Below are 14884 nucleotides of genomic sequence, written 5' to 3'. Positions count from 1 at the left end.
TTTGGTTTGTTTGCACAAAATTCTTCAGAGTATATTCTTGAGACCTCTCATACTGATTTCAGAGGAACTTGTGGAAAAAATCATACCTTCACTGCAGTATTGATCTTCTAGAAGAATATGTGAAGAAATCATTAAAATCATCTCCCTTTATCTCTGAAATTTGAACCCATAGCTCAGTTTTTCTCATAAGCAAATGGGGCTTCAGCCTGTTTACATCACTTCCCTTTTCCCCCTTTCAGGAAGGTGGTAATTGCCCAACTGACAGCAAGTGCTGGAGGAAGCAATAGGAGTGATTTCCTTGGTGACTGTCAGACTCTTCAGACAGAGCTTTCAAACTACATTTCTAACAACAGAAATACACGGTGGGAAAGATAAGCAATGTGGTCTTTAGCAAGCTTGTTTCTTGCCAATATACTGAAATATTTTTCCATCTACCAGCCATTCCAGCTTCATGCTGGTGTGTTAGCTTGGGGAACTCACAAAGACTGAATGATTCATTGAATTCTTTATTTTTATGGAGAAGCAATATCAATTGAAAAGCTTAGAATCAGAACCTCTGATATAAGCTTTTTTTTTTTTTTTAAATGTTACTAGTCAGTATTTTGGCTTCGCAGCCTCTCTGGCCTAAAGTCACTGTGTACTAACCAATGTAGAAAATGAAAACAAAAGCTCCTTACAAAAGTTAATTTGTGTATATGTGAGCCACTTGCATGATTTTTAGGGTGGGTGTTTGTAACTTTATTTGGTTCTGTAGAATGCTTCAGACTAATGCAGATGGAGATATGTTCTGAGGTTATTAAATCATGAGGCTTTAACAGTTTTTAAAACACTAGATTCTGGTCATATTCTGAAAATCTGCATAGCCAAGGTTGTTTAAGCCTGCTTTGGTTACCTTTAGTAATATTTTCACCTTTGTAAGAGAACACAGGAGAACTTTGTATTATATTAAGGCTACAGAGATCTAAAACTAGCTGCTTTAGTTTCTCTCCTTAAAACATACTCCAAGTCTTCTAAAAAGAAATAGTCTGATTTATTGCTGTGCATCAGTTTTTCCTGCTGTCTCCTGCTTATTCTCAGGTTCTTCTCTATCTACACCCTAAAGGCATCACAATAACTAAAATGAATATATGCAAATGTCTCAAAGAAGTTCCTATTAGGATTTGTAATGTTTTGAATGTTTCCCACCTTCCCTTATTTGCATGTAGCTTTGTATAGAGAATAAATGTTAACCCAACTAGAAATCCTGATAGGGATTTCTCTTGTCTTCAAGACTATACAGGGGTTGAGAAACCCTAATTCTTTTGTTATTGAATTAGATAATTACTTAATACTAAAGTAATGCATAAACCCTGAGGCAAGCGAAAAAATCAGTTTTTTTCAGCTAGTTTTAATAATACTTACCTGTATTTAATGTTTCCTTTAATCCAAACAAACATTTAGGTATTTGACATGTAAAAAACTGCTACTAGTTCAAAACTACTTAATGAAAATTCCCTTTTTCTAAGGATAAATATTTTGTTGAAATAGAGGTAATAACAAACCTACTGTAGCCATTATTTTTATAAGAATAACGCTGATTTAATTCCAATTGAATTTTTTAAATTAAATAAAAATCTGTGTAGTGTCTAAGACTGTAAGTTACAGCACTAAGAACCTAAATCTTGCTAAACATAATCTAATAAGGGCAGAAAATGTTCTAGCTGACTTTCATCGTCCAAATTGAGGGATGGGTAAAGTACACTTCCTGCAAAGAGCATAATGTGGAAATCTGCAATTTTTCTTCTCTTTTTATAGCTGAAGCTGCTATTTTTAGCGTACATGAAAGCATTTATTTTTCTGGTATAATCATAAAAAGAATGTATTCTTGTAGAACTACATGCGACTCCTAACTGGGTTATGTGGTGAGGCTAAAAACTTGCCTGGCTTACGTGGCTTGCTTCCTGCAAGGCAGCCTGCCCAGTCCCGTTGTGCCCCGTCTCCCATCCGACCACAGTGAAGCTGCGTAGCAGCAGAAACGTGGGGATGGCAGGCTTGTAATGCCTCTGCTCCCGGGCCGTTATTTTTTCATTGATCTTTACAAGCCTATAACTCTTTTTAAAAGCATGTCATTAGATAGATATTGAAAGGAAAATGCTGATGATGGCTCTACAAAACCAATAAAGCTAGCTTTATTAGCTTTTATAAAAGCCTTTATTGCTCCTAGGGTCTTGGTCTCGGTAGTCCGTGAACCACATTCAGACACTTAAAGCCTGTCTCTCATAGGCATCTCCAAAGCCTTCGCCCCTGTGCTTAGTGTTCCACTCAGGTGAACGTACTGGGGTAGGTGCAACTTTCTTTTCTCCTCAGATCTTCTGTCTCATAAAGTCAAAATGCAAAACCTTCAACATATCTACCTGTTCTTAAGTACTGGTAACCAGCAGAAGAGGTAACTGGTGGCTCCTGGCAAAGGAACGAGTTCCTCTGTTTCCAGTGTAACAATAGCTTAGACAGTAAACATTAATTTTCATCAAGCACTTTGCTATAAATCTCAGTTTAGTATCTGTTTCAGATGTTCTAGATAAATCCTTAACCTTTAAGTTGTTCCCTCTTGTAATCCCGTATCGCTGATGAATCTTGGCAGTGATAAATGGCGCTGCTAGACCCTGCAGCTACTTGTGTTCGTGTGCTTCCCTATGTGTTTTCTTTAGAGGGAGGAGGAGGCTTGGAGAAAGCCAGTTTGAATACTAATGCGTATAAATGGCTTCCTTCTCTTCATTCTTTTCCTCTCCATCCCTGAACTCCGAGTGCGTCTGTGAAGTTACCCTCAAACAATAACCAAAAACCCAATGCCTTGTCTCAAGTAGGAGCTACCTGATGTTGTTGAGATCATCTGCAATGAATGTGCTGCTTTTTTGAAGTCAAGTAACATAGCCCATAGATTGAAAAAAGGGTGACACACCTCTCTGTAAGAAAACAGTACAGAAGTACTGATTACTAACAATGATTTTTAGAAATGAAAAGAGAACGTCAGCCCCTATGTAACATCACAATTCTGTAGCTAATGCTGCTATTAAACTGTCATGAAACAGCAGAGAACTGTTGAAACAAAACTGACGTTCAGAATGAATATTAGAACTCCTGAAATTTTCCAGATTTTGTCTGATATAAAAACTTTTATTTGGGGTAAGTGCAGATAAATTCAAAATCTGAATTTCATACGGAAAACAGGCCTGCTGTAGCGAGGATCTGCACCGATGAGAACTTCTGGCGTGAACAAGCAGAACCCAGCTGTTGCATTGTGCTCTTGTTATGCAGTGCTGATCAGTTAGAACTAAAGATGCTGTATGAAGCTGCCCAGCGTCAGACTACAGGGGATCCCAGCTGTAATGCCTTTGCTGACCCATAGCAGATCAGGACCTTTTTGGTAACGGTGTAGCACCAGTAAGCTTTGAAACAAATGGGGGAGTCATTCAAGAAAAAGGCTGCGGTATCACAGAACAGAAAATGGAGCCTGCTCTTTGATCTGACATAATACACGTCTACAGCTCCAGGCACATTTAAAAGAGCTGAGTGCATTCAGTACGTTCCAACACCTGGCATAGACCCTAAATTTTTGTGATACTACCAGCTCGATCTCGTTTCTGGTTATTGGTTCAAAGGGAATAATCTTTCTTAACAGCCTCTCAAGGGTACCACAAAACTTTATTAATATTAAGCAAGGAACTTGGAGATCCTCCACAATGATATGGATAGGATAATGCTTTAATAGTGTGGCTTTGTCACAGAAAAATAATTAATTCTGTCCTATTTCTTTGAATGACTGCAAAGATTTTGTGCTATTTGTTAATATATTTAGATCAGATGCTAAAGTGAAAGCCTAAACACCCTGTCATCTTCAGACACACTCAGGCAATTAGAGTGCAGCTTGTATTATTGTTTTATAATTCAAGCCTAGTGAAGTCGTAAATTAAGCTCATTAAATTTTCAATTGCATTAATAGGAAAATTCAACTTATTAAATTCTTTGGTAGGGCATAATAACAAAATATTGGAAATGCATCTTTTTCCTCTATTCTCATTAATCCTTGCTGGCCAGATAGCCTTGTCTACCCTTAATATGGGAAAAATAAAGTAATGGGAATATAAATTGAAGAAAACAGTATCTGTTACACAGAGTTTAACGTTAATCTTCCTTGTCACATTTTAAAGAGTTGTTTAACAAATTCTCATGACTGACAGCCTGCCCCACAAATAGCTGCAGGCATCTCAGCAGCAAGGTGCCAGCATCTTTGCATTCTGTGCCTGGCACTGCTTGTTTACAGCAGGCTATCAGATAGACTGGTAACACTATTCTTATTTGGCAATACATGACACAATTTGATGTAAGAGGTTGAGCAATTTAAAAGAGAAAATATTAAAAATCTCTTTCCAGCAATTGGATTTTGTAAGTGTATGTATTTAATGGAGCGTGCAACTATGAACCTGCTGTGAGCCAAGTCCGTACTGGTAGAAATGGTTTCGTATCCATTAGAATCGTAATGACTAGATTCACAGTTGTGGTGGGTTTCATTACATCAGTGAAACTTTTTTTTTATACTAGATAATGGTTCAAGTACAAATTATTTGAAAATTAATGTAGCTCCAGCCAGTTATACTGCAGCTGCTTTTGTCGTGCTGTGTTAGTATGCTCACGTTATAACAGTACAAGTACTACAGAAATTCTTCATTCATTTTGATAAGTGGTAGTGGTGTTCATGGTGTTTAATTTATTCACTGCTTATCTAGGTTATTAACAAATTCTAGTGGGACAGAGGGAGAAATGAGCATGAGGGAGCTTGAAATCCTTTGCATGTAGTGCTAAGTCACTCTAGACAAGTATGCACACAGAAAAATATTTGGCTAGATAATTTGAAGGCTTCATCCTAAGTGTAGACTAATAACCTTCCTCTTGCCTGCTACCATTAAAAAGGTAATTTTTGACTGAGAAAGCTGTTTTCTATCTCTAGTTTATACTTATGAAAACCATATCAATTAGCTGTTTCCTCAATTTTTTTGCTCAGTCTGGCCAAATGCCAGAATGCAAAAGATGTGTCTTCATTTCTTCAGGCAATTCTGTGGCACCTGTCTCTGAACTCTGTTCCCCCAGGTGCAGAGGTGTGTAACCCAGTGCTCAGTGAAGTCCCGTAAGCTCCTGTGGGTTTCTGGAATTGTAATTGGTGACCCATTTAAATCCCCCCATTGTTTCTCACAGCAGGACATTTGGTAAATGGATCTTTTGCCACACAAGTATGGGATATTTGCAGTATTATCTCTCCCTTTTCCTCTTGGAAGACTCTGGGAAGGGGAGTATTTTTATTCATGCTTTTATGAGGTGATTTTTCTCTCTTTTAGCTGCTGTCAATGTGTGTGCTGAAGTTGGTTGCCAGGAGAACAGGACCTAAAGACATGGCAAAGTAACTACTTTGCAATTAACTACTTGCTATTTTAAGGTTTAAACTTATTAAGCTAAAATGATGGTACTTTTGAGGCTGATTCATGATTTTTCATTGTTCAAGATAGGTAACATGAGATGCATTACCCTTTTTTCACTCTCTTCCCCTCTAGTCGTTTACTCCAGCAGGCTGGAGTCCATGCTAGTGCAAGCCATGCTGCCTTTACTCAGGGCTTCTGGTAAAACCAAAGTAGTGGTTCTAGGGAGGCTTCCGCGTCTTCCTCATCTCTTCCAAATTGTTGATACAGAGCTTAAAAACAAAGCCAAACAAAAAGGCAACCAATGGCCCCCACAGCCTGCTGTGTGTTGGAGTGTCTGGTTAGTTTTCCTTTCCTCGCGGGCCTGCCCAGGCACAGCAATGTGACTCCGGAACAGCACACTGCTTTCTTTGTGGACCAATGCAACTCTTTATTTGCACTGCCATTATTGCTGGTTACTTTGACTTCTCTGCTGAATTCAGCCTGAAAACTGCGTACAACTGTTCCCTTTTTCCTATTACCAAATGTTATTTGGTGGGGTTTCTTCTCACCTTGAAAGAGAGCCCCCTCAAGTCTTGAGAGTTAGGAACTTCAGCGTTTTCCTGGCCAAGCTTTGACAATAAGGCATTTATTTCCAGAGCTAAAGCTTGCCCTGGTTTCAAGACTGAAAAAGAAGCATAGCCAAATAATTAATATAATCACGGTAATGAAGATATTCACAGTAATGAAATATTTGTCTATGAATCTTCAGTAGATTTTTCCCCTCTTTCTGAAATGTGGATGATTACAAGTAAGTTTCTACATGCTGTCTGCTTGCAGAAGCACTGCCTTATCAGCCATGAAAAGACTTGGTTTAGTTTTCTTTTGAAAAAGTATAGCTCAGTCTCAGGCCAGTTGTTCTTTCCATTGGCAGTCTGCAGTTCCAGGTATGCAATTATCACTAATGCTCGTTGCACTTGGAGGTGGAGTAAAGAGCTGAAGTGCACCAAAGGCTGCATGGCTCATGCATGCAGGAGTAGGTTTTCATATAGAAATGTGGAATTTCTTGCAGAAATGTGCTCTACCTTTAAGATGTTTTTAATTATCCTAAATCAGGAATGTATTGAAAATGGTTTTATTTGGTTTGGTTTAAGCATTTATCTTTAAAGTATTCAGTTAAAATTGAACAATTTCATTACAACATTTGTGGTTCTGTGCAGTGGTTTTGTAAAGATTTTTTTTTTTTAGAGTAAGAGCCTGTGGGTTTTCAGTTTTTACCACTGTTAATCAAAATAAGTTTTAATCTACTTTTCCATGTATTTTTTAACAGCTCTACTACAATAAAACATGAAATAATTTCATTAACCTTGGCTTAGACTTGCACTAAGGATCTCCCTAATTGGGCAAGCGTAGCACAGATGTGAGGTCTACGATTACTGCAGCTATGCCAATCTCCTGGCAGTGTGTCATTTTTAATGTGACAGCTGTATTCCAGCAATCAAGGGTTACAGCTTCTGGCACCGTGAAGTTCTTATTATGCCGTTTCTGCTCTGCAGTAAAATAATTATTTCAAAGCAAGCTGCTTCCTTCTCATCCCTAACCTGAGATCAGAAGTCTTCCTGTTTATTGTTTTGTGCCTGTTCATCTAATCATTATCTGCAGCAGCTGGGTTCATGTTCAAAAGTTAGTGTTCTAAGACTGACCTAAGATATATCACTTGTTCTATTATATTTATATAAATAACATTTGTTACTTTTTAATATATAAAGCAAAATCACTTCCAGAGTACATTTGTCCTTCAAGTAAATGAACTGGAAATAGCTAAAAAATTATAGGATTTTTATACTTGCTTAATTATGTCATATACGTTTGATTTCTTTAAATTTGTCATTCTGCTAATCTGCAAACTGTTAAAATGTTCTTTCTATTAAAAAAAAAATCGCTTAAGGAATTTCAAACTAAAAAGCCACATAGGATCTGTTTTGAGAAATTGCTACAGCAGAAGCCTGAATCTATTTGACTCATTTCACTTGAGATACTTTAAAGAAGAATATTTTTGTTGTTTTTTATTCTGAAACTGTGAATTTCCTTTTAAAGTCTAACAGGCAAACAATGCATAAGTGAGCTGTTAAGAAATACTGTTTTATACAACAAAATATGTTCACATTTGCAGAGGTCAAAGTCTTTGGTCAAGCTACCTCTCTACGCTTCTTTACCCTTCCGAGTTCTGAGGTTGTCCTGGGCATCAGAGCAACTAAGGGAGCAAAGGTTTTTTTCCTAGCGTCATAGACCAAAAAAATGAGCTCAATTAAATGAGAAAGTAACAATAAAAAGCCTGAAGCAATCCTGAATTATAACTACGTGACCAAAAATAGATCCCAGAAAACCTGATTCTAATGACTGCAATGGTGATAGCAATTCCAATGGAAATTAGCAAAGCATCTTGTAAAGAGAATCACTTTTCATCAGTACCTTATTTTTAATAAAATCAGTGCTGAATTTTAATTTGTAATTCAGTTCCTTTAATGAATTCACCTCTTGTAACTGAGAAATCAATATCATTGGATGTATTGTTTTTTGCCTCTTTACTTTAAAGGTCATGTTCTAATTTGGCCAAGTACACAATTACTATTTTTCAGTAACATTAGAATAGATAAGACTTCTCTGTAGCCTTAAGAAAAGTATACTAACATGCTTTTGGGAACAAAATAGTTTTATACATTACTGATATGTGACAAAGCCAACACGAAATCTTTATTAATAATCCTATTAATGTTTCATCTAATGTGAAGGAAATGGTAAATAAATTGTGGCTTTAACCCACTGCTGAGCTTCCAATTACTATTTTTCTCCCTTTCTGCTTGCAATACATCATCTTTTTTTAATATGACTGAAATGTTCTAACAATCAAGGGTTAGGATCCTAACAGCATGAAGTCCTCATTACGTGATTTCAGCACTACAGCAAAATAATGATTGTGAAGCAAGCTGTTCTCCATGTAACACTTACAGAATAACTCATAAGACTACCCATTTACCAGCTTCTGGTTATGGATTCAATTACTTCATGCCTCAGGTTTGTGGATGTTAGAATCATGTCATGCATCTGTCTTGAGCTGTACCATAAAAAGCATTCAAAGTGAATAAATTACAGGTGAAGTTCCCCAGAAGCACTCTGAGGTTTTTTGCTTTCTCCCAAGCCACTCAAGGTCTTGTCTTCTAAAAGTTTAATGAAGGTTTCATAAACCATGAAAAAGCCCACTAGAATGTCATGACCTTCTTTCATTTTCTGATAACGCACAAAAATCTACATTTTTTATAATAGTGAGAAGAATGTTACACTTGAAAGATAGCATTTAAATATCTTCCAGTCCCAAGTACATGTTAAGCAGAACTCAAGAGGTAAATAAATGGTATTTCTAAAGGCTGCGCAGATGCCATAGAGATTGTATTTTTTCAAAACAATAGGACTTTCTATCAGATTAAGAGTTTGCCTCCTTCAGTATGCAGTATAAAACTGGCAAGGAGATGAAACTATAAATACTTAATTGTTTGAAAGGGACTCTAGGTACAGCCAGGCTACTATTTCTTATATTAGGTATCTAGCAGGGGAAAATCCAAGGCGCCTGCCTGTACTTCACCTGACCTACAGCCTCTTTTTTCTTCCTGTTACTATAGGATAAAATTAAGGCATGCATTATTGTAAAGCTGACAATGTTTTTTGAGAAAAGTCTGATCTTTTGAGAGGAAGGAATCGTGCCGTGCTGACCACATAAGAAATCCTGCAAATGGTGAACGGTTGTTGATCGGTGATCTAAAGTAATTACCAAGCTTGAAACTCAAACCCATGTAAACTGTATCACAGTTATACTTCAATTATTGATTGTGCTTTTATGAGAAACTTAGCATCAGCTATTGTTTGTTTGCTGTCTGGAGCCCTGGAGAATGCAGGAAGGTGCTTGCCTGAAAATGGAAATAATGAATCCACTTGCACCAGGGTCTTGTTCTTTTCCTCTTTTTTTCCCCCCTTCTTTCTGAGCTTTACTCTGTAGAATTTCATGGAGAAGAAGGTAGTAAGGCTACCGATACAATCGTAACTCTCATTAACACCCGGTAAACTCCTACATGTTGTAGGCATATTTGGTGCTCCCAGCTGACGCTTGCCTTGGAGTTCCACAGAACTGATCAGCTGTGCTGAGGCAACTACAGAGGCAAATATTGCTGTGATAGCGCGAGTGCTGTGAAGTAACCTGAGGAAAAATTAAGATTTTTTCTGATGTGATGAGACAGATTATGCACAGTAAATTCTTAACTATTTCTGGAATTTGGCAGACTGCAGCAGACTGCCAAATGTTTCCTCTTGTGTCAGGCAGGGAAGGCCTGATTCAGGACCACGCTTGTTGTATTCAGTCAGTGGAGTGCCAGGATCAGACCACATACACGGACTGCACTAAAAAGCCTTTTGCTCTGTAAAATTAGGCTTCTGTACCTCAGAAAATGATGGCTGTTTTCCCAGAGTGTAAAATGTATGGAGAATTTTGATACAAGTACATAGTTTTGACACTTTTGCTGCACATGGAATGTGTGGCCAGTGAGTATAAAGTGGGAAATACTAAAACAGCTGGGAGACTTCCAATCAATGTGCACGGCTCTCTTGCTTTTGGGGTATTTTACCTATTGACAAGAAAAGAACTTAAAGTTATGGCTTGCTTAGGTCCAGACAGCAAACTATAGATTAAAGGAGACCGGTGCTCAGGTGTTACACTTCGGGTGAGATGCTCAAGTGTGTGGTTTTAACCAAGTCACAATAGTGACATTTTTAGTGATGCTTTGGATTTTCTAACTGCTACATTTTTGTTGCTTTCCAAACCTTACTTTCCTGACCTTTGCTTGATACCCCTGACTTGCAGGGTGACTCAGAGAGCAAAAAGATGCAGTTTCACACATCATTAGTTTCTTATAACCTCGGTATTTCTCATCTCTTGATATCGTTCCTTTCAGTGCTTAGTTTGCATAAAAGGATCATAACTCTCCCTTCTCCTACTCCTCCAGAACTTACGGATGTTACAAACACTTCTGTATCCACATAGCTAACATCCATGCATCAGCTGCGTGCCTTGTGGCAGCATTAGTGAGGAATATAGTGATCATGTTATTTGACTGTGCTAACGTAATTAATGGCAGAACATGTGTGTGAGCTAATGGACAATCTACTTTTGGGTCAATGCCTGCAAAATCATTACCTTGCAGCGTTACGGACGTGTGCCAGCTCTCTTCCACAGAGGGAGTGTTTGGTATAAGATGAATACCCAGTGTGTTTAATACTAAGTACTTAATTCTGCAAGTACCACCGGTGTCCAGAAAAATATTTAGTGGATAACGCACATAGAGAAAAAAGAATAAAAAGGTTCTTAGTGTAAATGCTACAGAGTGGAAAGAATGACATGGAAATGGAAAAGATTCCTCTTGTGTATGAGGTAACTGGATTTATTCTTGCAATTAAGGAAATCAGGAGGTACCTGAGCTTGTCAGGACAAGAGTCACAGGAAGTTTTTATCATCATCTTTAACATTTCCCACAAGAAAAAGGTTTTAACATTATTTTTTTTCAGAGGTTTGCAGGGTACCACTGTTTTAGGCAAACGCAAGATAGGTGTTAAAGAGTGGATGTCTGCACTCTTTCTTCCTGCCAAGTCTTTCAATTGAATTCTAAGTGATTGCAGCCTCGGTGCAGGTTTGGGAAGCCCTGCAATGGCAGGAGGTAAGGCAACCCTTGAGCCAGTTGTTTCCCAAGCAAGAAGCTCAGCTGGTTTCCCTGATGGATGATGAAGCTGCAATGAGTGTCAGCTGCCTGTGGATGCCTGTGGGACCTTGCAACACGAGAGGCTGAGATGTGCCTAAAGCAGTTACTCCCCTTCAACCGTATTTTGCCTTACTAAAGATTTCCTTTGTCCCCCAGGTTATTTAAATTCCATTTTGAAAGAACTTTGTCGCTTTCCTATCATCCCTGCCTACATACTGTCTGTTTCTGGGAGCCGCATGCTCCAGGCTCAGCTGGAGCACCACAGATTTGGATCCTATCCTGAGGTGGCACTGGCAACAGTGGAAGTCGAGTTATTGCTCTGCAGCTTCTTTGCAACGTGGCTATTGTGCTGCACAGTGTGGCAGGTTTCTGTAGGAGACAGGTTAGCAGGAGTCTGCATCCTTGAGACTGGCTGGTGAGTTACCAGCTAACTCTGTTATCAAGCTGAGTTGCTTTTCAACTCGACTGTTAGGCCTCATGGGAAGTATGATGTGATGGACTGCCACGGCTTTTTTCAGTTCTGAGTGCTAAGGCCATTCTTTCCCATACTTTCTTTGTGGTAGCCTCTCACATCTGGAAAGTAAAAGGACAACCAATGGATCTACTGGATAGTCGTATAAATCAGCGCAGATTTTTAAAGAAAAGCCTCCACTTCAGTCATGGTCTTTAGTCTCTCTTCTGTATCCAAGTCAGCAATTTCCTGTATATTTTTAGTCATCCTTCAAAACAGTACAGAACAAGTATCACTGCTATAGAAACCTACAAGAGGATTTGGGGAAGGATAACATTCCCTTAAAACACAGGATAGGAATTAACTTAATTGCTCTTATACTTCATTGAGATCCTTTTCATTTCTTCCTCATTTACAGGAATATAATCACATAATACATGGTACAATACCTGTTTTGCTAAAGTCTCTTCACTTGCTTCATTGGGACTGGATTTTTATCTACAGTGCTTAAAATTGGCTCACACAGCTACACTTCTACAGATGTACCTAAATGTGAAGAATACTGATTATAAGAGAGATGCTTGGCCTCTGAGCTGAGAATTATAGGTCAAACTACATTGTGCACCTAACTAACATGTCAAAAAGAAACCAAATGTTCAAATAAATGGGCCATTTATTGCAACATGATCAAAAGGCAGAATTGTGAAGCCTAACTTTTACAAAAGCCCAGCTTGCTTTAATAGTTTTATATTTTCTAGAAAGAAACCTCAGGACTTCCATTCATAGACTTCACTAGAGGTTGGCTCTTTTATAATCTGTCTTATTCTTAAATAAGAATGGAATTTATTTGCTTTTGTGGATGCACCTAAATGGATGCATCCTGGAGTGACTTTGCTACAGATTCAGGTATCTGTCATATCCCTGAATTATATTCTCACTGTCCATGTTAACATACCATTACCATTGTTGTAGTGGGAAGCACGTTAAGTTTCACAGTGAATATTGCATTTTTGTCGTATATTGCCAGCTTTTAAACAATCTTTTTGCATCTTGTAAATATTTTCAGCAATTCTTCTTTAAAAAGATCTTGCATTTGGATGCTCATGAGGCTTTAAATCGCATAATGCTCTGAGTACTTTTCAGAGCTGTTTTAAATATGTAGAAACTGCTTTGCATCAATAAAGAACTCCAGTGAGTGTGTGGATACGCATCTTCTAACTGCAGTCTGTACACATACCTGCAGAGCAGAAAGACTGATCGAGACTCTTGAACTTTTGCCCTTGCATGTTTTGTTCTACAGCTGAACATGCTATTAAACTGGCCCAGGCATACCAGCAAACAAGATGTGATGAGACCTATTGAACACCGAATTTTCACAATGGAACAGCACAAATTTGTTTAACAAACACATCTCTCTAACTCTTAAACTCTGAATAACTCCGTGGCCTCTGCAGTAACACTTGGACCTATATAATGTGATTGATAAAATCAGGAATATTAGCTGGAATAAAATGCAACAGGAATGGCTCTACATGAATTCAGTCTTGACATTGGCTTTCCCAAATGCCCTGATAACAGAATGTGGTTAGCTGCATTTTAATGCCGTATGTGGATTCTGAGGGAGGCTGCTCTGTCGCGTATAAGCCACGGTAGAGTCGCTTTACTGGGCTTCATGTTAGCCACAGAAAGTGGTATCGTTAAATAGAAAGGGTGCCTAAGTTTTTACAAAATAGCTGTAGCCAAGTAATTCTTCCTGCGATGATTTGTTCAAAATGGTAAACAAAAAATGCATATTTTTGATTCTTCTTGTTATAATATAATGCTTTTAATTTTCTGTGTGATGTTCTGAATGGAAGCAGAAGGGCAGCCACTGTTGTGCTGCTTCAATGAAGCATTACAGGATTTTTCATTGTCACCATTCCGTTTCTGGCAATGTAGAAAGAAGTCCCAAAGACTTCCATATCACTGACTATGCAGTTTCACTGATTTTAATAGTGCTTTCTCTGCCACATGCGCCTGTAGGAAGCTGAAGCCATTTAAATGATTTGTCTTAGCCAACTGAACCTCCATTTGATGGTAATAACTTCTTGGTTACTACAGCCCTGTGCTGTAATCCAAGCAGTGACCTCGAGCTGAAAGGCTCCATATCCCATTGCCAGTCCCCGGCGTTAGCCGCTCTTGGCCCATTTTTCTTTTCCTCTGCAAGCAGCCGCTTCTGCCTCTGGAATTACCGACTGAAACGGCCACCCAGAAATCATTCTGTGGCCCATATTTCCGCTTGGGTTCAGTGATCAGGATCACAACAGAAGCGTGTGTCAAACTGAAAGGCTCTTTCTGCTATTCTTAAATGTTCCCTATGATATAAATGTTACAAAAGCACTATGTATTCCAATTAAACTTAAACAGCAGCTCTAGCAGGGAGCAACTGCTGCGCACTCACAGGATAAATCAGCTTTCCTACTGAGCTCTGCAGCATACTTGGAGAGTGGGGGGAGTATCTATTCCAGTAACCTCCATAAAAGCGTATTTATCTTCTTTCTGACTAGCTTGCTTAGTCCTCCTTATACAGTTCTTATTCCCCAAGGATAATGAATTCCTTTCCGTCCATGTAGGGTCACATGGAGTGTGACATATCCTTGTAATTTTCAAGAGCCTGAGACAGCAGTATCTCTTCTCCATCATCTTTTGCAGGCAGGCAGTAGAGCAAGCTCAGCTTATCAGTGTTGAGCTCTACTTTTGTAGATCCTCTGTGTGATGTTGGGCAAGTCATTCCCTCCTGTAAGTGGGAATACTGATAATTTTGGCTGTTTGCTTCAGGTGGATAAAGAAAAAAATCTTTGGGACAGAGTTGTGGTGTGTTTTTTTTTTGATCTGTTTAACCCATACCAATTACACCGAGTCTTGAACTGAATCCCAGCTGGGGAGGATTGTCATTGAGCAGAACCAAATCTGTCCTGTCACAGTTGTTGTTGTTGCTGTCTGATCCATAACTGAATGTGAACCATGGAATTGGTCCCATTAATGAGCAGAGAAGGATCCATTTTGTGTAGCTGATTTGAGTACGTAGTATACATACTCCCTCCCTACAAGATATAGATACCCCATCTACAGGAAGGATAGAGTTGCTCAAACGTGTGGAGAAGAGCAATGAAGCTGGTGAAGGAACTTACAAGGAGTGGCTGAGGGAAGTGGGGTTGTTTAATCTG

General features: G+C 38.6%; 2 protein-coding genes across 17 annotated transcripts in view; one reads left to right on the top strand and one right to left on the bottom strand.

Annotated features, from left to right (window-relative positions):
• LOC310879852 (uncharacterized protein) overlaps window positions 1–14884 on the top strand; it is a 216968-nt gene that overhangs the window by 43922 nt on the left and 158162 nt on the right. The window contains exon 4 of one of the 13 annotated variants that reach the window (XR_014571174.1): window positions 7600–12119. The exons of 10 other annotated variants lie outside the window; for them this stretch is intronic. The gene's annotated coding sequence lies outside the window, so the exon portion shown is untranslated. 2 more of the 13 variants (XR_014571175.1, XR_014571176.1) reach the window with 2 other exon arrangements.
• Window positions 1–14884, bottom strand: part of CHST8 (carbohydrate sulfotransferase 8) — a 131524-nt gene that overhangs the window by 15225 nt on the left and 101415 nt on the right. Inside the window, exon 2 of one of the 4 annotated variants that reach the window (XM_083794732.1) lies at window positions 5999–6111. The exons of 2 other annotated variants lie outside the window; for them this stretch is intronic. The gene's annotated coding sequence lies outside the window, so the exon portion shown is untranslated. Of the gene's footprint in view, window positions 1–5998; window positions 6112–12127; window positions 14455–14884 lie in introns of all 4 variants that reach the window. One more of the 4 variants, XM_083794733.1, reaches the window with a different exon arrangement.

The sequence above is a fragment of the Anser anser genome (assembly GCF_964211835.1).
Source record: "Anser anser genome assembly, chromosome: 11".
NCBI lineage: Eukaryota > Metazoa > Chordata > Aves > Anseriformes > Anatidae > Anser > Anser anser.
The sequence above is the reverse complement of the archived record's forward strand: the minus strand, read 5'-3'. Positions and strand labels throughout refer to the sequence as shown.